Source organism: Camelus bactrianus, chromosome 10, assembly GCF_048773025.1.
Source record: "Camelus bactrianus isolate YW-2024 breed Bactrian camel chromosome 10, ASM4877302v1, whole genome shotgun sequence".
In the NCBI taxonomy this organism is placed as follows: Eukaryota; Metazoa; Chordata; class Mammalia; order Artiodactyla; family Camelidae; genus Camelus; species Camelus bactrianus.
Window position 1 is genome coordinate 19,747,265 of NC_133548.1, and position 26,537 is coordinate 19,773,801.

The window sequence follows — 26,537 nt, forward strand, 5'->3', positions numbered from 1 at the left end:
TGGGGGAACTGTATTATGGACAAGAGAAAACCCCTAGTTAACTCGAATTTGTTCTTCTCTTTTACCAGTAACAGTCAGTGTTCCTTTTTTCCTTTGTAAATTTACAATATAATATTTAAAAATAATTGTTTCCTTTATATATTTTGGTAACCATTTTGTATGCATTTTACATTTGTTTCTCGTTATCTTTTGGAAAGAGGCAGAATTAATTTTTTAAAATACTGAGGTGTGGAGAGAAGAAAGGAGATGACAGCCTGGGGTTGCTTATTAATGAATTTGTGCCTTATTCTTATGTGTTATTTTCAGATGAGAATTTGGTCAAATGATGGTCTTTGATTCCCCTTCTGTCATCTCTCACGAGAGCTCCCCAGACAAGTATTTATTTTATTTCTGTAGTTCTCTCAGATGGAGAAGGGAACACTTTTGAGGGATGGCTATTTTTAGGGTGCAGGCTGAGATGCAGACTGCTTCCTTAAATTCTGACTCTAATAGTCAACTTGTAAGCCCTGAGACCTTGGGCAAATCGCTGTACTTTCTGTGTCTTCGTTGCCTCATTGGCAAAATATGAATAACAACAGGATGAAACTCAGAATTATTATGAGGATTAAAGAAGTCAATAGATGTGACAGTGCCTGGTACATGGTAAGCAACCGATACAGGTAAGCTATGTATCATCATTTGCTTCATTGTCATCTTTATGTGGACTTGGTTAATAATCACGGTGATTCCTTAAGCTGATGCATGGGTTGCTAGATGTATTGGTTTGTTGACATTCAGAAGTTCAAGTGCAGCAAGTGAACTCTTCCTCCCTGGTTTATGCTTCATTCATTTCAGTGTGAGACGGACAGAAGAATTTTAGATAAAAGATAGTTTGAAGAAGCCAAGGTTTTACACTCTTCCTTTTTAGAACAGATTTAGTTAGAGTCGAATGTAATTGTAGGCTTAATAAAAGATATAAGGTTAAACACTCGTGATAGAAGGAAAAAGGTGCTGAGATTGGTGTTATTTTCCATATTTGCTCAGTGACTTAACTGGTCACAAAATATGACTGAACGTTTTCTCTGTAAGTAGTTTTTGCTAGAGCCTGCAAATGATATAAGAATTTAGGCATTGCTCCCGGGGATCTTAAATTCTAGTTGGTGAAGAAAGGCTAACATGTATGAAATAAATTATATACATATATATATATTAGTGCAGTCAACCTATAAACATTATGGGATGGATGGTTCAGATAATTACCTTTCTCCAAATGTATATTGAGAAAATTGAGAAACCAAAACAAGTTGAAAGAATCGAAGAGTTTAGGCAGAAATTTTTTTTCAAGGTGGATTTTGTATTTCCAAAACTCCCAGCTATTTGTGAAACAAGTTCACACAAATATCAGAGCATTCAGATTGGGTCCAAATCCAAACTTGAGGTCCAGAAGGTTGGATGTGTCACTGTGAAATATCCCCCTCACTATAATTGCAGGGATTAAAGATTCACACAGAGACCATGAGCATGATATAGAGGAATCTTAATGCCCAGTTTTGCTGTTTTTAGGAGACAGGCACATTGCTGTAATATTTAACCATACAGAGTAGCTCACATTGTAATTCCTGGATTCTTGAAGGGCTAATTCTATTACAGAACATACACTCTGTTGATATTTCACCCACAGCCTGGGGTAGCACTTAATAATAGGCATATCTACTGGCTTTTAAAAAGTAAAGAAATGTATTTTCACATAGAACACGAAGTCAGGGGAAGAATGGTTCTGGTTTCTCTCACTGGTTGAACAGCAGCCAAACATCCTTCCATCATTTTGCTCCATGGTTGCCGGCTTGACACCTTTGTCTTTAGTCAAACGCCCCCTGTGGTCACAAGGGGTTACAACAGTGCTGGGCATCATATCCAGACATGATGTTGGCCAGGACCCGTTTATCTTTCTTGAGTCTTTTAATTTTTTTTTTTTTTTGAACTGTAGTCAGTTTATGATTTTGTGTCAATTTCTGGTGTGCAGCACATTGCTTCAGTCATACATGAATATACATATATTCATTTTCATATTCTTTTTCACCATAAACTACTACAAGATATCGAATATAGTCCCCTGTGCTATACAGTATAAACATGTGTATCTATTTTATACATACCAGTCAGTATCTGCAAATCTTAAACTCCAGTTTATCCCTTTCTATGCCTTTCCCCTCCTGGGTAACCATAAGGTTGTTTTCTATGTTTGTGTGTCTGTTTTGGATTTATAAATAACTTTGTCTTTTTTTTTTTGGTTCCACATATGAGTGACATCATATGGTATTTTTCTTTCTGTTTCTGGTTTATTTCACTTGGAATGACATTCTCCAGGAACATCCATGTTGCTGAAAATGGCATTATTTTATTATTTTTTATGGCTGAGTAGTATTCCATTGTATAAATATACCACAACTTCTTTATGCAGTCATCTGTTGATGGACATTGAGGTTGTTTCCATGTCTTGGCTATTGTAAATAGTGCTGCTGTGAACATTTGGGTGCAGGTGTCTTTTTGAATTAAGGTTCCCTCTGGATATATTCCCAGGAGTGGGATTGCTGAATCATATGGTGTTTATTTTTAGTCTTTTGAGGAATCTCCATGCTGTTTTCCACAATGGCTGCACCAAACTACATACCCACCAACAGTGTAGGAGGGCTCCCTCTTCTCCACAGCCTCTCCAGCATTTATTGTTTGTGGACTTTTGAATAATGGCCATTCTGACCGGTGTGAGGTGATACCTCACTGCAGTTTTGATTTGCATTTGTCTGATAATTAGTGATATTGAGCATTTTTTCGTGTGCCCAGTGGCCATTAGTATGTCTTCATTGGAGAACTAACTGCTTGTTTAGATCTTCTGCCCATTTCTGGATCAGGTTATTTGTTTGCTTCTTATTAAGTTGTACGAGCTGTTTGTATATTCTAGAAATCAAGCCGTTGTCAGTTCTGGAGTCTTTTAAGAGTGAGGAAAACTTTCCCAGAGATCTCCACTGAGCCTACCTTTATGCTTCACCGGCTAGCGTTGTGTGCCCAGACCCATCACTAGCAAAGGAAACAGGGCAACCATGATTGTCTCAGATGAGTCAGGACCACTCTTTGGAGAGCTGCATTGGGGAGGGTGGATAACTGAATAAAACTGGGGTTTACTTAGGAACTAGAAAGAATGGAGATAAGGTTACATGTTTTTAGACATCAACAGTTTCTTATATTCAGCACACAGTAGAATAATCTTATGTTCTTATACTTAAGGAAGGAAGGAAAGAAGGAAGGAAGGGAACAAACATTCGCATAATGTGTTTAGTTTAGTCTTCACTACTCAGCCGATAGAAATCTGATCTGTTTCTGTCCGTTCCAGGTAGAGCACAATAAACATCTTCGGGCCGAGCATTAGAATCACATTGTCGGAAACTGATTAGACTTGGGTGACCGCTGCTTCTTTCTTGGCGAGGGGTCAATTCATTGCTGTAATATATTAAATAGCCCTTCAAAATAGAAGAGCCGAAAAACAATGTCCTTTGGAACCAACACTCTCAAACAGTATCCAAATTAATGGAAAGTGCCTGCGCTAATGAAATAAAACATCAGGGCTTTGGCAGGAGGTGATTGGCAGAAATGCCCGATGGCTTGATACATCTGCCTCCAGAAGACATAAATGAATTCCTCCTTGTAAGAGAGAATGGATAACTGTGGCTGAAGCTAAAGCAGTGGTTTAAAGAAAATGACTTCCTGCCTTCTGCCGGAGTACCTGCGAGCACATTTCTCAGCCTGATGCTTTTGTGCCTACTAAATTAAGATCCTGGCTGTAAAGACAAGAAAGATTTCTCCCTCTGTAGTCATGAATACTACACCGTTTAGTATTCAGTAAGAGAAGATATGATGAAGGGTTATTGTATCCGCTTTCATGATTTGTAAGGATTCAGGAGCAATGGTTGTGGAGTTAATTGATGGGTTGATTTATACATATCTCTCTTTGTTCATTAAACTAATACATTCATACTTTCACGTAGTTACTTAGGAGTAGCCACTGTTTTTCACAGTGTTGTGCTGGGTTCATCAAGGTTTGCAGATGCCAAGGTCCTAGGTCTGGGGCATGTGTCGGACAGTGAAGGAAGTGCTCTCTACTAGGATCATCTCGCCGTAATTCCTTCCCAACACTCCTCACAATCCTGTAGGACTTTTATTACTGCCACTAAACAAAAGTTCATGTACCCGACACACAGTGAGGCCAAGCAAACTGAAACATCGGGAGTTTGGAGCAGAGAAAAGTTTATTGCAGGGTCAAAGCAAGGAGAACTGGAGGCTCATGCTCCAAAAGTCTCAACTCCCTGATGGTTTCCAGGGAAAAGGTTTTATAGGCAAAATGCAGGTTGTGTGACTTTCTTCTGATTGGTTGGTGGTGAGGTAACTGTGTGTTCCAGGGATCTTGTGCTCAGCCTGAAGTTACCATCCTCCACTTGGGTAAGGGGCCTTAGTTCCCACAGAAGAGTTCAAAGATATTCTTATGTGTATCCCTTGAGGAGGACCCAGGACCCAGCTTGAATCACTGCACTATTGTTTCTTGACTGCTCCTTCTTTGTCTCTGCCCTCCCTTCCTTCCCCGATTAGCAACTGTTTGAATCTGCCCTTTGGAACTCAGGGAAGGTCAAGGAGGCTGAATGAAGAGTGTTCTCTGCAAACAAGAAATGAGGGACATGGGAAGGATATATGTACCAAGGAGGACCCCCCAGAGTCCTACTCTGTTTCATTACTACCTCCAGTTCCAGGCACAGAAAGTAGAGGCTTAGACATGTTCAATGTGACTCCTTGTTGGTGGTAATCTTGGCTTTGAATCCAGGATTCTGTTATTCCAAAGCTGGAATCTTTCTTCCCTAATCAAATTGTTTTCTAACTTACTCATAAATTAACCCTGATCTCTAGAAATCTAGAAGCTTTACTGATAATTCTCAATTGTTAGTTCCTGGGTCTAGCTCCCCAGAATTTGTGAGTGGGTCCAAGCCAATCCAACATATCCAAAAGTACTATACATCTTAAAACTGAAGTAAACAGTGGTAATACTTTAAAGCTATGTATTCAAGAATATTAAACTTATGCTTAAGCAATGAATAAATGGACCCTAAGAGAGAGAGCCTTTGAGCTTTTATTGATTTTTTCTAGAAGAAAAATGTATGAGTTTGGTGATATAATATCTAATTTGTCTTCTAAGGACATTTTGGCTTCCCTCTAAAGACTTAGCCATCCCTCATATAAGTGAAGTTGACAGACAGATGGCCTTGGTATAAATGAGATTTTACCAAAATATTTTGCATGTGTGTGGCCAATGATTCTTCACTGAGTGCTTTCCAGTCCAAGGCTAGAACAGCTCAGTGATCAGCATGAGGCAGATTCCACTCTTTCCATTGTGTGTAAGGAGACTGAGGTTCAGAGTGACCAAGTAGCCCGCACAAAGCCACACCACTCAATAACAAACGTACTGAGTTTTCCTCCCCTTGGCTTAAACACTCTGTGGATGAGCCACTCTTGGGCTAAACAAATTACTTTGCATGGGTTTTTTTTAAAAAAAAATTAGCTCTCTTAGAAATTATAGATAATGTCTAGGTGGTTTTCGTATATCTAGAGCATTATCAAGACAGATCTAGCAGAGAATTGAATATTTATCACCCTTGCTTTGTTGACACCTTGGAGTAATAGCTAAAATTATCATGCAAATTTCAGGAAATTTCCAGTGTTTCTCCCCCATGTCAGACTTGCTCCCTAGTTGAGGTTTTGCACTTGCTGTGGCTGCCTGCAATGTTCTAGAACAGAGAGCTTCATGGCACAGCACAAACTGCCCCAGAGTTGAGCTCAGAAGTCACCTAATTAGAGAGATCCTGCTTGACCCCTAATGTAAAAGTCCCACCCTCTCTTCATGCCCCGTCCCCTTCTCCCTTGCTTCTTTTTGTCTGAAGTGTTTGTCATCTTAGATGCAATAGAGTTTATTCATTTTTTTCAAGGTAAACTTTAAGAGGCAAGGGGTTTTGTTTGTTGTATGCCCAGGGGCAGTTCCTAGAAGAAGACATGTGGTAGGCATTCAGTGAATATTGTGGAAGAGTTAAGGAAAAGTGCATCCACGTGCACATGTGCACGTGCACACATATAGTTTAAGAAATCATATGGCATGTTTCGTGCTTAGAAAGATGGAAAATAGTATAGGAAAATCTAAAAATTATATTTCACAATAGCAAGAAAATGAGGACACATAGAACTATGAGGTCATTTCTTCATTCTTCTGGACAAGAGGAGTTGTTGATTCTTGCTCACAGGGCGTCTCCAGAGAAGTATGGAAGTGAGTAGCAAATGGCTCAAAACTTACTGCCCATCCTTTCTGTCCTGTTCACTCCCAGTGCATGGCCTTGCATGTGCTTCATTCAGACTTTCTGGGCTCTTGTGCTCTTTTCCCTAACATCCATCAAAAGCTACTTTCAAATACTCATTTTGACTAAAGTGTAAACAACTATCCTCATTGTGTTTCACTGACAGATGACAGATCTTTTGAGTAGAAGTTAGAATGAAAAGATGAATTTTTTTCTTGACAGTGTGAGGCTTTGGCCATTTGGGGACTAGCAACATAGGCACTTGTATTGATACAGGAAAAAATGGGGGGTGCAAGAGGATGGCCATGTCTCAAGTCCCGGTCAAGTCCCTGGGCTGTGAGGGTCCTTGGCTGCACATAGGAAAGAACTCAACAGCAAGCCGTAGTTGAGTAAAGTAGGTTTATTCAGAGAGGTGTACACTCCATATACCAAATGTAGGCCGTCTCAGAAGCCCAGAGAGGCCATGAGGCTGGGGGCTGTGGTTGAAGTAACAGTAGATACACACTCCATAGACAGAGTGCAGGCCATCTCGGAAGGTGAGGGAGCGAGAGGCCAGGAGGTGCAGTGTTGCTGGTTTTTATGAGCTCAGTCATTTCACATGCTAACAAGTGGGAGGATTATTCCAACTACTTTGGGGAAGGGGTGGAGATACCCAAGAACTGAGCCACCGCCCAGTTTCTGACCTTTTATGGTCAGCCTCGGAACTGTCATGGCACCTGTGGGAGTGCCATTGAGCAGCTAATACATTACAGTGAGACTGTAATGAAGCCCCAGGTCTCCTAGATGTCACATCTCCCACCATCTTGAGCCTCAAGGTCCATTGGGAGTTGATTTTTCTGCCATCTCGAGGCTAACTGCTGTGTCATTCTTTTAATGGCTGTGCCCTGCCCCCTTCCTTCCTGTCTCAGCATCTGAGAATACAATCAGGAACGAAGCCACCTGTGAAACAGGGAAGATCAGAAAAGATGGGGACCTGACATTCAGCTTGCTCACCAGACTGCTGTTTTTCTCTGTCTTAAAAATAAGGTCCAGAAAATTTGAACTCGTCCTACAGTTTGATAATCTGCTTTGAGGATTAACATGTGAGGGAAAGGGCATGACTTATTACTATAAAAAGTTCTAGGGTGGGAGTAAACTCATTATCATGTAAAACATACCTCAAAATAATAAGATAGTATGTTAAGCACTTTACAGGTATTAACTCGTTTAATTCTTAAAACAACACAATAAGATGTCTCAATGTTTTCTCACTTTAAGGTTGAGAAATCTGAGGCGGAGAAAGGTTAAATGACTCACACAAGGTCCCTCATCTGGTTTGTATCAGAACTAAGACTTGGGTTAAGTGTAGGGATCCATGAATCAGTTTATTTCCATCACTTTCCTTACTTAGGACAAACCACGTCCACCCTGATCCTTTGAAGAGAAGTCAGAACAGGCCAACAGGGGCTGTCACTTACGCTGGTAATCTTATTTAATCATCATGAGTATATTTTGAGATGGTTACTGTTACTCTTATTGTACAGATAAGATAACTGAGCTTTACAGAGATTAAGTAATGTCTTATTTTCCGCAGGTAGAAAGCATCATATCTGGGATGCAAAATAAGATTTATCCGATTCAGCACCAGCTCTGTATCCCCACCTGCTTCTTTGTTTGGTATTCAGCCAAAAACATCAAGTAAACAAGCAAACAAACAGTGGGTTAGGAATGTCTCCTTGCCAGCCCGGGCAAGGAATTGTGCTCTCATGTACCTCTGTTTTCTAATAATACCATCACAAAGCCAAATGTATTGCAGAGACTTAAAAGGGTTGACAACTCTTTTTGAGCCTCCTAGTCCAGAAGTAGCCTTAGATATTTGAACATAAACACGTAGCTTGAGAAATTAGGTGAATGGTAACTTGGGATTTTGGCACGGAATGCTTCTGCAACCAAAACAAAGATATTTAGGATTTGTTTCTATTTATATAAACACCAAGTAGCATTTTACATACTTGAGGATTAGGTGAAATTTCTTCTGATCCAAAATTCTTTTCTCTCCAGGATCAGGGACAACTCTAAACTTTTATCCAGCCATCATTAAAGTGTTTGGGCAAACACTTCATTTAGTAGCAGAGAGACACTTAAGGTCTAGAAAGATGAGTCTGAAGTCTCTGTTTCTCAAAAAGAAAGTACTGATGATTTGTGCAGTGATACATCTATATAAAAGTGCTCCACTAAAACATTGTTTGTGTGAATAAACATAAAATATGCCATATCTTTTAATATCTGGATGACAGAAAGTTTTGATCGCTTTACTTTCATTAGTCGTATGTTATCTGCTGCAATCATTTAGGGGTTTTTCATTTCATATATTAAGATCATACGGACAAGTACAATGAATCCTGGGCACACATTTATAAACTGGGCTGTTTTATCTTTGCCATCCTGTGGGTTTTAAACCATTTCCACTCCACACGGAAACCCTCAGTGAGAGCAAAATGTAGTAAAAATGTTCAGAAAGAGCATTTTTATTTTTTGCCTCCTCCTGGAAACCTAAATCAATCCTTGACCTTGTCACACCCCAATCAGGATGAAATGGAGTCAGTCTGTATCTATAGGTTTAATATCTATAGATTCATGATCAATACTGGAGCTATCTGTTCCCTGGGACACTGTGTGTGTGTGTGTGTGTGTGTGCGCGTGTGTGTACAGTTGCTTGATCACTAGATTTGAATAATGTTTTGTGGTTTACACAATGCTTTGACCTATAACATTGCACTTGAGTCTTCTGATTTCACGAAATAGAGAGAGAGAGATAAGGATATATACAGATATATAGAGATAATAGGTTGAATTAAGTATAAATGATCCTTTGAAGCTCAGAGAAGCTGAGTTCAGGTTGCTGGTTAGAAGCTGGTTGGAACCAGATGCCAGACAAGCCGCCCAACCCCGAACACCAAAGGGGGCTTCCAAGAGGCATCTACAAACAGGGGCCCCGACGAGCGGGTGGTGTCGGCTGACTCACAGCACACAATGCTGCAGTGAGAGCGTCGGGAAATGACTTATTTGTCGAAGCATCCTGAGAACTGAAATCTGTGTAAGGTGTGACGTAAGCTCTTTTAAGGTAAAGTAACTTACTGGAGCTCAGGTATTTCTTTAAACTACAATCAGAGGAAAGGGGACCGGTTGGTGTAAAGCAAGGAGGTGAAACCACAACGGTTGGTTGGTTTGTTTCTTACGTCAGGTATTCAGGCCCCTCAGTCTGTGAATTAAACTGTTCTATAAATGCACGTTTCCTTGCAGTTCGGTTCCTTCAACTTTCTTTTCTGCATGCCTTGCGGGGCAGGGGGCTGATGGCAGCCCAGGAGGCGAGGGACTGGGGAGGTTTGAAAATGTCTCTGGTGATAAGTTTGAGGGTGAAGGTGGCTGCTTTTGGGAGGAGGGTTGGTTGCAGAAGTGACTGCTGGGCACTCTGAGGGGCTTGCTGTCCGTATCAGAGAAGAACCTCGGGGTGAATTTTGCTTCACTCATTATGTAGTGAAATGACATCATGTAATTTTTTAATTGTCCTGGTATTTAATTACTTCCTCTTTATAGGAGCAAGAATAATCACTATTGCATAGTATTATAATGAAAAGAATAATGAATATATCTAAAACCAAAAAGAGATAACCAATAAAGTGTGACCACCAAAATGCTCGCATTCTACAGTTCGTAGATCACGCCTGTTGAGTGACCTCCGGTCTGTTCTTGTGTTTACGCTTCGTTCCTGCAAAGATTGCTGACTTGCCAAATGCATCACTACTGCCTACAGTATCCCAATGAGAGTATCTGATTTTGGTCGATTTTAAACTACCCAAACCTGAAAAGACAAACCTATCTCCCTTTTAGAACTTTAAAACCTCAGCTCAGGAAATAAAGACATGCAGGGCCGATTCACTTCTGAGGTGAGAAAAAGTCTTTGACCACAAGTTGGTGTTCAGATCACAGTGGTTTTTTGTTTGTTTGTTTTGTTTTGTTTTCAATCCAAATAGGTGGTTAACTATTCTACAGAATAAGCAAAGTTGGATAACTTTAAATTGTTTTCCACTAAATTGGGAAGAGATGAGTATCTTGTCAGGAAAAAAGGCAATATCATACCGTCTGTGCTGTTTTATTTAATCAGGTCCCTCTGATTTTGAAATTTTAAAATAAGCCTCACTTTTTTCGTGAATGGATCTGTGAGGAAAAAATAAAAAGCTAGAGATTCACTGTACATTTTAGTGAACAAAGCATTCTAGATACGATGTATTTAGAGATATCAGATTACTTTTATCTAGTTTTCTGAATGCAATTTTCCAGGAAAGTTCATTAAATGTGTGTGTATGTGTGTGTGTATGTGTGTGTGTATACACACATATACAATATATTTCATGTATATAATTGTTATATATATATGTGTATGTATATATACTTTTTATTTCTTAAATATAGAGAAAAGTATTTTTTTCCCACTTTGACATCCAATGACTTTTGATCTCACTTTCTTTGAATCTAGAGTGTCATTTAGCAGTCACTTTTGTTTCACTTTTGGATGAAGTGTGAATTCAGTGCATTTTATAATACAGTAAACAGTCATTGGGAAATGAGACTCATTTTAATTACCTCTTTCCATGAGCCTAACACTCCTGGGTATATAAGGATGAAAAAAAAGCACAATCACTGCTCATGTGGTCCCCATGATCTAAAGCAGTGGATGTAAACTGCCACCACTCAGGGGACACTTGGCACTATCTAGAGACATATTTGGTTGTCACAGTTGAAGGGGAGATGCTACTGGCATTCAGTGGGTCGAGTCCCAGGATGCTGCTAAACATCCTACAATTCCCAGGGCAGCCCTGTAAAGAAAACAGTGATAATTATATAGCCCCAAAAGGCAGCGGTGCTGGGTTGAAACACCTTGTCTGTAGGGTAGAGAAATGTATAAAGCACCATGAGAAGTGCTATTTAGGGACATGAAGGAAGTGCTGGGGGAACTCAAAGGAAGAAGAAGGAGGGGTGGGGAGATGTTGGAAAAAGCTTTGTGGAGGAATTGACTTTGGTGCTTGGCACAAAAAAATGAAGAATGGCTTCCCTAGGAAAGGCAGAGAGCATTCTGGGTAGAGGTGCAAAGTTGAGAAAATCACAGAAAACTAATCATGCCTCAATGCTTTTACCGGACGCGGGTACCACTGAGGCAGACTTTGATTCATGGATATATGCAAATCAGTGAAATGACCTACTGTATGTGGGAGGGTTTCTGTTTGTTTGTTTGTTTGAAATGTTTAAGCTGTATATGCAAAACCTCCTAAGAAAAGACAGAAAATCATTTTCTACTAGTGGGAGGAAACTTTCCTGGTATCCTGGCTTTACTTTCCCCCTAGAGCAGTCACTGTGTTTACAGACTGACCGCTAAGTCTTCCTCTCTTCCAAACCTTTCTAGGACATGAACTTTGGAAAAGGGCTTTACACGGCTTAGAACCATTTAGGAGATAACATGATTGCTATATCTGGAAAACCCAGAATATGAAGGCCTTCAAAGGCTCTCCGATGGAAAAAAAAAAAAAAAAGATCAGAGACTCAGTCAGTGTTTCTGTAGTACTGACGGGACTGTGCAGTGGCCCGGAGTGTGAGAGTCTCCCGTCCAGAACTTAGCCCTCGTGGGACTTTTGATAACTAACAGAATTTCTCTTTGCTCCCATTTTCTTCTTCAAATGCATGTAATGGTATCTATATCATACGATTGTTTTGAAGATGAAATACCATACCATTTACAGCCTGACCTGTAGTAGGGATTCAGTATCAGTTCCCTTCTCTTCCCCCCATTGTGGTGTGAAAACATGGGGACCTTAAGTACGATTCTAGCCTTCCTGGTTGGCAGAGAAGACATCGCAAAAGGTAGCTTTATGGCAGGAAAATGCTGAGTGCTATGGGCAGATAATGAGGTGGTTTAAGAACCTTTCAATTAACAAAATGAAACAAGTGTGGTACAGACAGTGGATATGCAGATGTTTTTGAAATGTTGATGCTGACGGCACACGTGGTGATTTAAAAAGGGTCATGTTTAAATTAGTTTCACAAAAAGGAAGGAGTTATAGGATTCGAGGGACAGGAGTGTAAGGTTGAAAGCAAGCAAGATTAGTTTCGACTAAAGAAAAATTCAGAACCTTGAGTGATTAAAAGAGAACCATAAACTCCACCTGGGGAAATGGTGTCACTTTATCTCCTGCTCAGCAGGTTGTATTATTCGTCTTTGCTGTTGTGTATGAAGATGTTTAGATTCCAGATAAGTCATGGCAGGAATAGTAAACAAATGATTTTCTGTTTCCTGTGAGCATAAATACTGGAATTAATATATTTATATATATATATATACACATATATATATGTATATATATATGTATATGACACATATATGTTCACATACATGCTTTTTATTTCTAATGTTTATATTTTAGTTTGAAATTTCATGGAATGGTGAATTTTATTATTAAAGAATGAGCTACTTCTATTGGGGGAGGGTATAGCTCAGTGGTGGAGTGCATGCCTAGTATGCACAAGGTCCTGGGTTCAATTCCCAGGACTTCTGTTTAAAATAAATAAGCCTAAAATAAAAAAATTACCTCCCCCACTTAAGAGAAAAAAAAAAAAAAAGAATGAGCTGCTTCTATCATCCAAAAAAGGTAGAAATCAAAATATGATACTGCTACTTATAGCCTGTTATATAAGCAGTGATTTGAGGGTTCAAACAAGGATCATTAAAAAATCAGAAGATAGCGTTCAGTTTCTTTTAGTTAATATCTTTCCCTCCGGTAAAAATATTAGTGGTGAGGGAAACCACATGCTTCTGTTCATATTTCTCCTACTAATAGGAGATGAGATGATTTTCATCACAGTTAAGTTAGAAGAATGAATCTGTCATACATGTCACCTCACAGAAGCATCTAAATGAAATGCCAATGTTATCATTTTCCACATCCCTTAATCACCATGGAGACTAAGTACTAAATCAAAAGTCTGCAGAGTTAACCAAAAACAAAGTAATATTGAGTATTTGATGTCTGGGGAAAAAGTATGGACCAACTCTGTTCATTTCTTTTTTCTTTTTCCTCTAGCAAATTTTTCTTCTTTATTATGATATTAACTACAATCTATCAGTTACTATAACTATTTAGGTAGTTGGTGCATTCCCAACTAGCATTTAAAATGCTTGTGACAGATAGCAACTCTTAATACACTGTGCCAAACACAGTGTCTGCACGTAGTAGATATTAAAAGAATAGTTGTCAAATGGAAATTGAATGACCTTAAAAAATCATATGCGTGGTATATATAGGCAGCCTAGCGCACAATGCGCATATGCACGGCTCTCAATGAACATGGGCTGAATAAATGCAGGAATCATGAATTCTGACTTTTGCCATTAAGTCGCTGTGGGACATGATCAAATCACTCATTTTTCTCATCAATAATACAAGGTGTTTCCTAGTTGAAGGATGCTTTTCTACCTACTCTTCAGACTCCTGGAAGGTACTTCAGTAATTCCAGGAAGAATGAAATACTTCTTTAGCCAATGATAGGTATGTAAAGTGCCTTAGCTTATGTTGGACTAAGATAGTCTTTAAAAAGAAGAGCTCCACACTAAAACTGTATGGAAAATATTGGTGGAAACTTGCCTTTTTAAATCAGCTTGAATACATAAGAGTTAAAAAACCAACCATCTTGTTACTACAGTAACAAGAGGTCCTGCTAGTCCAGAAGCCACGTTCAAATGCATGTGGCATTGATTTCATAACAATATTGGAGACTTTTCTTAATTGCAAAGGCATATAACCGGTCCTTCACTACAGATAAAAAGAAATGTATGTTCATTTGTCATCCATACCACAAGCTTCAATGAATGATGATTTTTAACAGCATGGAATAAAATATTTTATTTTTTCTCTTTTCCTTACTCCATATTCTCCTTTTATTTAAGAGAGCAGCGTGCAGAAAGCATTTTATCGGATTGCTTTTTTGATAGATTCTTGGGTAACATGGGCTCGTTTCTCTCTCCTCAGACAATTTAGATTGGTAGGTTGGAAGGTAAAACTTTGCTGTTTGGATGGATCTGTTGGAATGTAAAGATGGCTATTGGTTGGTGTTAATTAAACTCTAAAGTCAAAGATGCTGACTCTAAGACATTTATCTGTGGCTTAGTAATAATCACAATAATAACAGTAGTAAATAACAGTGGTGATATTAATACTAATTAAAAGCTCTATTTAATTTTATTTGTTGCCTGCTCATACCAGGCACTGGGCAAAATCCTTTAAATATGGATTCTAATGTATTCCTTATGACAGCCCTGCATGCCAGCTCCCATCATTGCGGAAGAGAAAAATGGGCACTTTTCCCAAGGTTAATACTTAGTATGTGGTGAAGCAAGATTCAGTAAACTTACGGTCTAATAGGAATGAAAATGAAAGGACACGCACAGATTTCACACAACGGTAGAATGTGAGTGTGATAACCGAGACACATACATGTTTACGTTTCTAAGATTGTTCATCCGTGTATTGGTTCATTCATTCATTTGTACAGCTATGCTCTCAATGTTCACAATATTACTTTTACCCAGAATTCCAGAGCTGGCAGGTCCTCAGAGCTCCTCCAGTCCTTACACCCATTGCCAGCATCCCTTTCTGTAGCATCCTCGGGAGCTGGGCCCAGAACCCTGATGCTGAGTACCTTTACCAATAAACAGGCTCCCTGCAGGCAGGGACTGTCCGCTGTTCAGTGCCTATAGGTGGGACTTGAGCCAAAGTACGTTTCCCTCTACCTTCCCTTCTTGGTTTTGCCTAATAGAGCCAGTGGAGCCAATTAAAAATGCCTGAGCTTGTTTTTCAACAAGCTAACCCTTCTTTGAGGCCACTATTCAGCTTCTTCTCACCACCAAGTCTTCTCGTGGGGTTAACATCCCAGTGTTGCTGTGAGGTTAGAACTGCACACTTACGCCAAGTGTTTAGGAAAGTGACCAACATGTAATAAGCACTCTATAAATGACAGGTGATAATAATCATAGTGATAGATGCTTATTGGATGAGACAGGGTCTATGGAATTCTTATTCTCTTGGCTGACCACATCCTGTATACAATTATTTAGACGTAGATAGTAGCTTTCCTTAAATGTGTTACTGCTGACAGGACGCAGTGTTTCAGGTTCACTCGTGTATGTCATTAAATTGAGCCCAATCAATTAAACTTTGATTTAGTGATTGACTTAACTGATAGGGGCATTGGCAGTGCCCACTTCTGCATACAGAATATCCGGGTCCTGCCTTGTTGTTGTATTCAAATGTCCTTTAAAATTTCTAAACCATTGCCCGACTTTCTGATTGCTCATGAGAAAATAGTAAGGATAAAAAGAAAAAGGGAAAGATGGAAACTCATTTATAAAAATAAACAGAAGTTATTTCCATGATCCTACCCTAGATGAATGAGGAATGGAAGATAAGTGAATGTAGCGAAAGCCTGACCATTGATCGTGACAGGTCCTCCATTCAAAGGCTTGAATTCGCCTTTTTCACTAAGCATACCAACTCTTTGTTTATTAACATAATAAAATTGTAGTAAAATAAAAAGGTTTCACTACGGACTGGACAAGCCCAGACGGCTGATTCAAAGATGGTAAAATGTGCAGCTCCCTGGAGCCTGGAGTCCCTTTTAAGGCTGCTTTTGAGTGACTTGTCCGGGTGGGGAGTCTTCAGGAGGAAACGCGTCTTTGTCTGGGGTTGGGTCAAGGGCTGGGTTCCTAGGGCTCCAAGGAACCTTGAGGAGACATCCCTGAGGCAAAGCCCAGACAGAGGGAGTCACCAGACCCTCGGAAGGGGGAGGAGAGGATTCACCATCACTCCAGACTGGTTTTCAGTTGCAACATCCCTCAGGCAAAGAATATGCCAACAGCCGTTCTCTCCTGATCTGACTCTGGTGGCCGCGGCAGCCTCCCAGGTTCTGAAGTCTCAAGCTGAGATACAGTGTCAGTAAGCTGGAACACCAGCAGTGCCAGGGGCCACTTAAATACCTTTTCATCTGCTTGTACGTTGCTTTTGGAGGGGGAGATACTCTAGGATGTGGCTCCTCATCTTGCAGGAATAATGGCACTTTCCAGCTGTCTGGGATCCTATATCACCAAGTCCAATCACCTCATTTTGCAGGTCACGAAACTGAGGCTGAGAGAGAGGGGCCTTACCCAGTTACTGAGCTAGTCCGTGACGGACCGCCGTGGAGCTTACGGTAAGTTGAGTGGCCTCGCTGGGCTTCTCTTCCCAAATCTATAAAATGGAAGTAGGTCTACACTGTCTCTCTAAAATCTCTTCTTATTCTAATATTCTACTGATAGGATTTTTAACTTTAGACTCCGAACTACCAGTGTGAGTTCCAGTTTGCAACAAGCAAGAAGCTCTTATAAAAAATGATGCATTTGGGGGTGTCTAAATGACAGTGTTTAAGCATCCTGATGCAGGCTCAAGTCCTAGTCAATATTTTGCATTGTGTGCGGATCCTTAACTGAGTGTAGGGCATAGATTTGAATTCCACATTTTGAAAATACACCCTGGTTGTGAGTATGGTTGATAACTTACTCTGTTGTGTTCTAACACTACAAACAGCTGCTTAATAAAACTAATAATACGTTTCTTTATTAACACTGCCTTATGTTTTACTCATGGCTGAAAAGTTCAGGTCACATGAAAGAGTATGGATGCTGAAGAGGTCCTGCCGTACAGGATAACAGTGCCTAAGTCTGGTTTTAATTTGTTGAAAACTATTGTTTATGAACAAGGATTGGCTTTTTTTCTCTCTCATATCTTCAGTGGACACATTTTAGAAAAACTGACAGCAAGTCCGTTAGGCAATGGCAGCTGTAAAAGCTTTCATCAAGAGTGCGCATGTTTTGTGTCTCTGTATGAAATAAGCTGGGTTCTGGGGGTGGCAAGAGTGAAATAAACCTGGGGTTTCAAGTCATTGTCTCTCTGGATTATGGGGGAGGGGGCGCGTGTGTAGGAGGCCCATGAAATTTAATATCCCTTTTCCGTTTCTTTCCCCTAAATTCATAATGCAAGTCTTTCTTGTCTTTTCAGATTCCCCCTATCAGGTACCTTAAATATCCATCTTCCTCTGTTAAACATGTGAACTTAGTTTATTTCTGAAGTACAGCTTATAATGCAGAGAATTCTGAGATTAGAAGAATTTGTTAGTTATGAGGGAAGCATCTTTATACCATTATTCATGTCATTCTCAGATACTTATTACCTAGATGGCATTTGTTAAGTTATATATAGTAGTGTCTTCAGGGATATTATAAGGATCAAATGAGATAATGTATATGAAAGAAATGTGTACAATAAAGCATGATAGAAATCTTTTTTTTTATGCTGCACATTAAAGCAAATGGATAAATATATAGAAAACAGTAAGGGGTAGAGAAGGAGAGCGTGTGAGAAGCAAATACTTTACTTTTCCAATAAAACTCATGGCTTAGAACAAAGAGACTTCCAGGATGCAAATGAAATATCGCTGCTAGAGTATCCAGTGCTCAGGCCTCTGAAAATGTTACATACATTTGAGTTGCTTGAGGATACTGTTAAATGCAAAGTCTGATTCTGTAGGTCTAGGTCTGCAAGTCTGCTTTTCTGAAATTCTTCCATCTGATGCTGCTGCTGCTGGTCTCCAGGACTTTGAGTAGCAATATCCTGCTCCATCAGATTAAGAGGCGTGGCCAGAAGTAAGCTAGGTATCCTACCGGGAAAGAAATCAATTTGTTAACATGTTTGTTGGGATTTCGTCTCTCAAGGGAGTACCATCCAGCCTGGTTAAGGCACCCACCCACCCACCTCACCCCACCCCACCCCACCCCGGCCCTTGCCACACAATGTAGGAGCTTTCTGCACTGTCTGGTTTTATTATTAAGTGTTGAGAAAGCTTTCTGCTTCTCTTGGCTGGGCTTTCTAGTGGAAAGATGGCAGCTAGAGAGAGGTTTAGATACAACACAATTAGGAATAAGGAAGATCTTGGGAGCCAACACATTAGGAAGGCGGTGGAGTTCTTTTTTGCTTCTTTAGCAGGCCTTATCTCACAGAGACCACTGAATCCTGCCTGAAGAATTTTGGACACGCCGTTGGTTGTCTGAGCCGTCTACTCTCCCTTGGGATGTTGCATATTTATGCTGAGCTGGGTGACTCACTTCTCTAAGATAAATATGAAAGAGGAAGAAACCGTATGTGATGTCCCTCGTTTTTTGATATTCTCCCTTCCATTCGATACACATTGACTAAGTCCTAGGTTACAAAGGAGCAGACCAGGCACTGGCAGGGACATAAAGATCACGGGAGGCGGTCCCAGGGATTCTCAGTTTGCATTTAGACAAAATGACATGAGTGACAGACAGACACACCGACCAAATACAAAGCAGGCTGCGTCTAAAAAAAATCTAGCTCTGGAAATACCGTGTTAGAGAGCTGAAAAAAAAAAATAGAAATCAGCTCTGCTGGGGAGGGAGTTAGGGAGACTTTGCGAAGGGGGAAGAATTTGGAACATGGTCATTTGCACGTGGAGGCCAGAAGACAGCTGGAGGCAAAGTCTTTGTTGTATTGCAGGCATATAAGTAGAGAGCTCGAGCCAAGAGACATAGGTTAGTGTCATCTGACTAACACACTGCTGAGATTAAAATACCATTCTTTGGAATTCAGGCTAACTCCTAGAGCTTGAGTGGGATTGTTGGAGGTGAGGGAGGACCTATCTGGATGGTGTTTTTGCTGTTGCTTCTCTCAAATTTTGATTTTTTTTTTTTTTTTTTTTTTTGCCCCTCTGGGCCTAGTTCATTAGAATCTGCAGGAGAAAGGATCGCCTTATATACAAACACCTGTCCTTAGCATATAGGGCACAGCACTTCAGAAGGTACATGAATCAGGGATGGGAAAGGGAAATATTTTCAAACTGCCTTAGAAGTGTGTTTTCATGGTCAGCCATTTACCCATTCAGTGATCCTTCTTTACAACTCTGACACTCCCATGGGATAAGGATGTTCATTTCTCAAACTCGTGTGAATTAAAATTCCTTTTTAAATGAACTTTGCCATGATAGTTACTTTGCAGTGTTGGTTGGTCGTAAAGATGAAGACTTTTTATATCTCTTTGATATGATGGCACTTAGACATTTAAAAAAATAATAATTCTGGAACCCTCCTCTGGTTGCTGATTGCCCTGCCTGGTGCCATTAGCTGGGTGGGATACTGGGGTACCATCTGGGATTTCTGTAGTCCATGCAGTCTAAGGATTAAGTGCAGACAGAAGTGAGGATAATCAAAGGACATGAGTCATTATCAAATCCAAGAGCAAGTTTGGGGTCATTGCCAGGAGGCGAAGTACATTAAAAAATCAGAGGTAATCAAGAACGTGTCAAGAAAGAGTTGGATAAAGCAGTGCCCACTTGTTCTTACTGGATATTGAATGTGTTGGCTGAGACTGGCTTAGAGAACCAAGAAAGTATTTGAAAACATTGTTCCATCTTCTGTATTGCCCACACATGGAAAATACTCTCTTAAGAGCGCAGATGAATGATGTGAAGCTTGTGCTATTATGCAGTCGGCCCTCTATATCTGCAGGGTCCACATCCAAAGACTCAACCAACCATGGATCAAAAATATTCAGGGAAAAAAAAAACTCTGAAAAGTTTCAGAAAGTAAAACTTGAATTTACCATGCTGGCAGCTATTCACATAGCATTTACATTGTCTTCACGGCTGTTTACATAGCACTTAACTTGTAATAGGGATTATAAGTAATCTAGAGATGATTTAAAGTATATGGGAGGATGTGGGTAGGTTATATGCAAATACTGTGCCATTTTACATAAAGGACTTGAGCATCTGAGGATTGGGGGATCTGTGGGTGTCCTGGAAACCAATCTCCGCACAGATACTGAGGTCGACTGTATTAACTTCAGATCCTTTTGCATTCCACTAAGCAAAGTGATGCACCACCTGTGCTAAAAATACGTTTTAAATGTATCTGAATTAATTAAAATCCAAGAGACTCCAGACACGGTTGACTCTATGAGACTCTAATTTTTTTTTTTTTTGAAGTCCATTCAGCTGTGGCTGTTTACAGGTTACTTTGCACCCTTTGTCATTTTGTTCTGTCATTGCTTCTTCTTTAACTTCCCTCTTCTCCTTCTCGAACTCCGATGTTGGTGCTCTGAGATATCATTATTTTGGTTCTTGTAGCTTGCTGTCAATAACAAATCCAGGTAGTAACCAAACATCAAGGGCATAAATATTTCCTACTGAGAGTTAGTTTAACGATCATCTAGCATTCATCCCTTTTGTTTTTGAGTTTAAACAAACAAATAAGACACTGAAAGGAATTATAGGGGAGAGTAAGAGAGAGGGATGTGAGAATAACAGAAAAGGAATGAGGAAATAAAACCAACGTTTATTAGGTGCCAACATGTACCAAAGACTTCACTAGTTCCTTTATAGACATGGTGCTGCTCTGTCCTTGCCATGACATTGTGTTGGGGACGTCATCAAGCCCACTTTACCACTGGGCAGACAGAGAGGAAGGGAGGTTCTAATTAGAGATGAAAGTCATGCAGGTGCCCACCAGTGGAGCTGAGCGAATACCTGGATCTCTAACTGCTCTCTGCCATCAGGCTCAAAATGGGACGGTTGGTGGCTGCAGTGAAAGTGCCCATCCTTCTTTGTTCATGGAGCAGCTTGGACTCTGCCGAGATAAACCATTTAGTAAAAAGGCAGAAAAAGAATGAGAATTGAGTAAAAGCTATAGTTTCACTCCCTTCCAACCAGGTGAGTGACGATTGTCACTATGCAAAGATGAGTTTGTTTGGGAATAGCACATGAATTGCAATTCAGGACAAGCAAACTACGGCAAACCACACTGGAAGAAACAAAGGGGAGGCCAGCCTTTGTTAGGTCTGGGAAGAAATCGGGGAGGGTTGTTTTGAACAGAAGTTAACTGGGGGAGAATTTGGGGTTGCTGTGGTTTCTTTCTCTCAAGTGGTAGCAGTCTCTCTCTTCCTGCTGATCATGTCAGTTGAGACCAGAGGAATACCTGCGTGAGAGCTCTCCCTTCATGGCTTCCTGACTTCATGTTAAATCAGGTTTCTTTTATGCATTTTCACACCTTGAACCTAACATATACGGGCTGCTCTGTGGTGGTAATCATCTTTGGACCTGAATATGACCTGTCTATCCCTTAGTCAGCAATTAGGAACCATGCTGTGTGGCCCCAGAGCTGTCTAGTCCCTTGATATACAGTCTGTATGTGCTTAATATGCATAAATTGATTTTTCAAATAAGTCAACATGACCATGTGCGTGTGTGTGTGTGTGTCTGTGTGTGTGTTTTCTTTATAATCCCTATCTAGACTTAGGTATTGTAAAATACCTTCTCAGCTCTGCACATTTGTTCTTTAAAGAGCTACATATTAGGCACTCACCGCATCCTACTGTTTTGGGAGTTGTGTTAGTCAGGATTGTCTGAACTCTGCTGTGGTAGCAGATCCATCCTAAAGTCCCAATGGATTAACACAACAAAAGTTTATTTTTTGTGCTTGCTAAGGTTACCGTGGGCCTGCCTGTTCTCCAGGGTGGCACCCTCTGAAGTGATGTGGGGACCAGGCTATCTTATGCCTTTCCCTTCTCAACCCATGGCTTCCAGATTGTTATCACAGGGGAAAAGAGAATGGGAGAGTCCTCAGGGAGGATTTTCTCTGCTTCCCCTCCCCTAAAGTGACACATATACTATTTACAATCCACTTGTCCCAGGTCATCTGGCCCCACCTAACGGTGAGGACCCTGGCAGGGAGGGGCTGGAAGTAGCCTTCTCTACGCCCGAAAGGAAGAACTCATAGATCCTGGTGAGCGCTGTTGAGGGACCACAAGTTCTGGGAGAACAAAGATGAAAAATTTTGTTACCTCCTATGAGAGCTGTGTAGTCATATGAGGAAAACAATAATTACAGGGGGGTATTTAGGGCTGTATTACAATTTGGCAGGGCTGGTAGCTCCTTAAGCCCGCAGCTGCTGTTCTCTTTGGAGAGTTCCTTTTTTCATCTGAAATAAGTGACTTGGGATTTAAAAATTCCTTGTGTTCTCTTGTGCTCATCCTGTCCACTTTGTTTTCTTCAGTCGAGGTCAAACCGTGTTTAAAAACGTAGCCTGGGTCTTAGGACTTCCTTTCTGGAACCAGTGACCTGATGGCAGTCAACAGAATCCAGAAAATTTTCCTTGCCCACCATGAGCCATGAAGGGCAGAATGAACAGCTCTCTCTTTGTCGGCCACTTGTTCCTTATAAACACCTCAGCATTTATGACGGGCATCGTCAAATACAGAGATGGTTTTTCTGGCCTCAGCTATACAAACAGCAAAGCTTATGCATTGGGAAAGATCTATGCCTTGTGGGAAAATCAGAGTGAACGAATAAAAACTACAAATAAGGCCACGCAAGTTATGTTTAGGTTTGAGAGCATGAACAGGTCCATGGGGCTAGGTTGAAAATGTCACGTTGCCAGAGTGTCTAGATATTTTCTCTTTGTGTTGGGTACAGGTGCTTGGGTTACAACTCTTTTACGTAAAAATCCTCAGTGAAGAGCTAAAAAATTAGTGTCATGTCGATATGTAAGGAATACAAGAATAAAAAACTGTACCATTTTCTGAAAGTTTCTTTCAGGGTGAGAGCAATTTTCACTATTTGGATCTGATTTATAACTGTAACGTGCCTTATCAAAGATTTAAGTATTTGGTTTTCACTGTCAGATGTTTCAACAATTGCTTTCTGTGCCTTGATTTTCAACTTCCATTGACTTAAAGTTATATCCATATAAAGGATTTGGTTCTTCAGCATTTAGACATATGTTATGGCCTCTAAGTAAGTATTTTCATTGAATCTTGAGAGGAGGTATAGTTTTTGAGATTTTGAAGATAAACTCAAAAGGCAAACTATGAAAATCACACAAATAATAGTAATGATAATAATATAATCGTGCATATTCACTGAGCATTCTTTATGATCCAGGTATCAAGCTAAGTGTTTCACCAGGATCTTTTCATTTAATCTGCGTGTTTATAAGAGGCAGGGATTCTTACTGGCCTCGCTTTACAAGGGGCTTAAGAGATGTTACATAAATTGCCTAGCGTCACATGATCAGAAAATATCTGTCTGACGTACTTAAAGTTAGCCAGCCCTTGACCTGCTACAAGATATTTGGTTGGTTTCTAAAGCTGTGAATAATACACTACACCAAAATATAACCAAAGAAAACTTCAGCCTAAACTGTGTATTTTAACTTGCATAAAGGGAGTATAACTTAACAAAAGTACGGTAGTTAGAATGACGTTTGGAGATATACCTTAAGCAGTAGGAGTACATTCAGTGTTTATTTGGAATTATCTATAGCAAAAACCCAATACCTAGTACAGTAGTCCTCAACCAGGGGCACTTTTTCTCCTCACCTAGGGGACAGTTGGCAAAGTGTAGAGACATTCTGTTGTGATGACCGGGAGGAGGGGTCGAGGCTAGAAATGTTGAAACATCCTACAGTGCATAGGGAAGCCCCAGGTATTATCCAGACCAAAATACCAGTAGCACCAAGGTTGATCTTGTACAAAAGCGTCGTCTCCTATTAGATAGGTGAACTCGTGTAATTAAGAGCTCAATCTTTGGAGTCAGTAGAACCTGGCTTCAGTTCTGGCTTATGGCTTGACCTTGGGAGTTTAGGCTCTCTCAGTCTTCATTCAGTTACATACAAATTGGAAATCATGGTAATTCTTACCCTACAGGTTGTTCTGAAGGTTAAATGAGAGAATGCGTACAAAGTGATTAGCATGATCGCCTGGAATTCAACAATGATCAGTAATTTTAGCTGAAGAAATGATAAACTTTGGTTAAATATTCAAAGTTAGAATTGTCTTTTGAGACCCTCAGAGACTGCCGTTGAGCAGGTGTTAGAAAGAGCTTCCTCCAGGTCAGAGAGCTTTGTTTTAAGTCTTATTTCCTCTACTTATCAGCGGTGTGACCTTGAGCAAATGCCTTAGAACTCTCTGTGCCTCCGTTTCCGCATCTCTCAGATAAGGGTGTAAGTAGTATGTATCTTCTAGAGTTTCTCTGAGGCTTAAATGAGAGTATAAATTTAAAGTCCTTAGAACAGTGTTTATCACTCAGAAGCAGACAGTTGTTAGCTCTCATTATTCATTTACTTAATATTGTTAGATAAGGCATAAAATGTATATCAATTTTCTAAGTAACTGAACATTACCTTTTGAAATACAAGCCCATTTTTTTTAACAATTAGAGTAATGAAAATTGCTCTAAAATTATACTTTAAATTCCCTTGCTTATTTTAAAATGAGTGCTAAATACTATTTCACATTTCATTGGTAAGTCGGGAACTCTGTCATCATACTTTTGTTTCTTGTAGTGGATTATGGTCCATGAAGCTTTTCAAACTATTGATGTTTGAGGATTGTTCTTACTGTAGGCTGCTGGACTGTTTCATTCTTTTCTCTGCTTTTTAAAAAATACCATTTTTGCTTCCTTTCTGGCAAAAGATCAGCTGTTTGGGTCTTGTAGTCTCTATCTTAACTTTTCTAAATATCTGCATTAATTAGCTGATCAATATTTATTGAACACGCTATGTGCTATGCACTCTAAGGTATATTAGTGACCCAAACAAAACAGTCCTTTCTTAGAGTTTACTATTTAGCAGAGGTAAATATTGAAGACATAATGCCAGTTAACTGTTTACTTCAAATGCGATCTATGCCAAGACTGAGCAGTATCAATTGCTATCCTTAGGGCCAAACCCTTTTGGCATGGGCTATAAGACAGGCCTTCTTGGAAAACTGATCATCAAGTGGCAGTCTGAAAAGTGAGAGAGCATTAGCCCAGAAAAGAGAACAAACATTACAAGCAGATGCAACAGCATGTGTAAAGGTCTTGATTTTGGACAGGTCATGGCATTAAATGAAGGCATTTTTTTGAAGCCCAGTATGACTAGAAACTGGAAAAGAAAATCCAGGTTGGTGGTAGTATTGATGAGGATAGAAAGATAGCCAAGGGCTGGATCAAGCATGGTCTTCTAATGCCTGCAAAAGATTTACGGGCTTAAAGGTTTGATAGACAATGGTAAGCCATTAGAAAATTTATTCTTCTTGTTAATGTGACAGATTTTCATGTGAAGAATGACTTAGGAGTAGGAAAGATTGGAAGCAGAGACACCAGTTAGATTGCTGCTGTGGTGGTCCAGTCAAGATGTGATGCAAGCTGTCCAACTTGTGTCTCCAATGGAAGTAAACAGTTTCTGAGAAATACGACCTAAAAGTTCTCTGTGAGATGAAGGTTGATATTTAGTTTCTGGACTTGGAAAGATTCATTTTGGCTTGTTTACCTTCCACCTTATTCTTGGCAATGCGCCAGAGGGTTACAGCTGATGAATAGTCTGTTTCCAAATGAGTGAAACTACACAGCAATAATAAAAATGAAATCGTATTTATATAATACTTAAAAACTGTCACGTATTGCATTTAATCAGCAAATTTTCATAGCAAGTGATTTTTACCCCCCACTGTCCTTACAAGACCGTGGTCTAAGTTGATGTACCTTAATGTATGGGCAGTAGGAAATGTCTAACTCAATAAGCCATCACACGTAATAGAAAATTTCACTTGTCCTATCTTACAGAGAAAGTTGGAATTGAGTAGAAGTGGTCTTCCATTTCGTTCTTTGCATAATAGGGGAGATACAAAAATGTTGACTCATGAGTTCTTGGTTTTAGCCACGAGTGCTCTGACAAAAAATACAAAACTTTATATATTGAAATAAGATATTTACTTAACATCTATGCATACAAAATATATGCCATGTGAAATATGAATTGTGTGAAGATTAAATATGTATACACAGAGCTGTGTTGTGTAGGGTCTTGAATGACATAGTTAGAAAAATTGGACATTCTATTTTGAACATCTATAAAACCTATTCAGTAGGGGAGAATCAATTGAGATCATTTAGACAAAGTGCTTGATTTAGCACCTAACACATAATATTTAATATATTTAAAATATGCATATATAGTTTAGATATAATTTTTTATCATACATTGACTATATGGTTTATTATAAA

At 39.8% G+C, this 26,537-nt stretch overlaps 1 protein-coding gene across 11 annotated transcripts in view; it reads left to right on the plus strand.

The window, feature by feature from the left end:
• Positions 1 to 26,537, plus strand: part of LRRC4C (leucine rich repeat containing 4C) — a 1,083,236-nt gene that overhangs the window by 958,779 nt on the left and 97,920 nt on the right. For 8 of the 11 annotated variants that reach the window (XM_074372152.1, XM_074372154.1, XM_074372153.1 and 5 more), the window contains one exon: positions 16,556 to 16,634. The exons of the other annotated variants lie outside the window; for them this stretch is intronic. The gene's annotated coding sequence lies outside the window, so the exon portion shown is untranslated. The remainder of the gene's footprint in view (positions 1 to 16,555; positions 16,635 to 26,537) is intronic. 11 annotated transcript variants of the gene reach the window in all.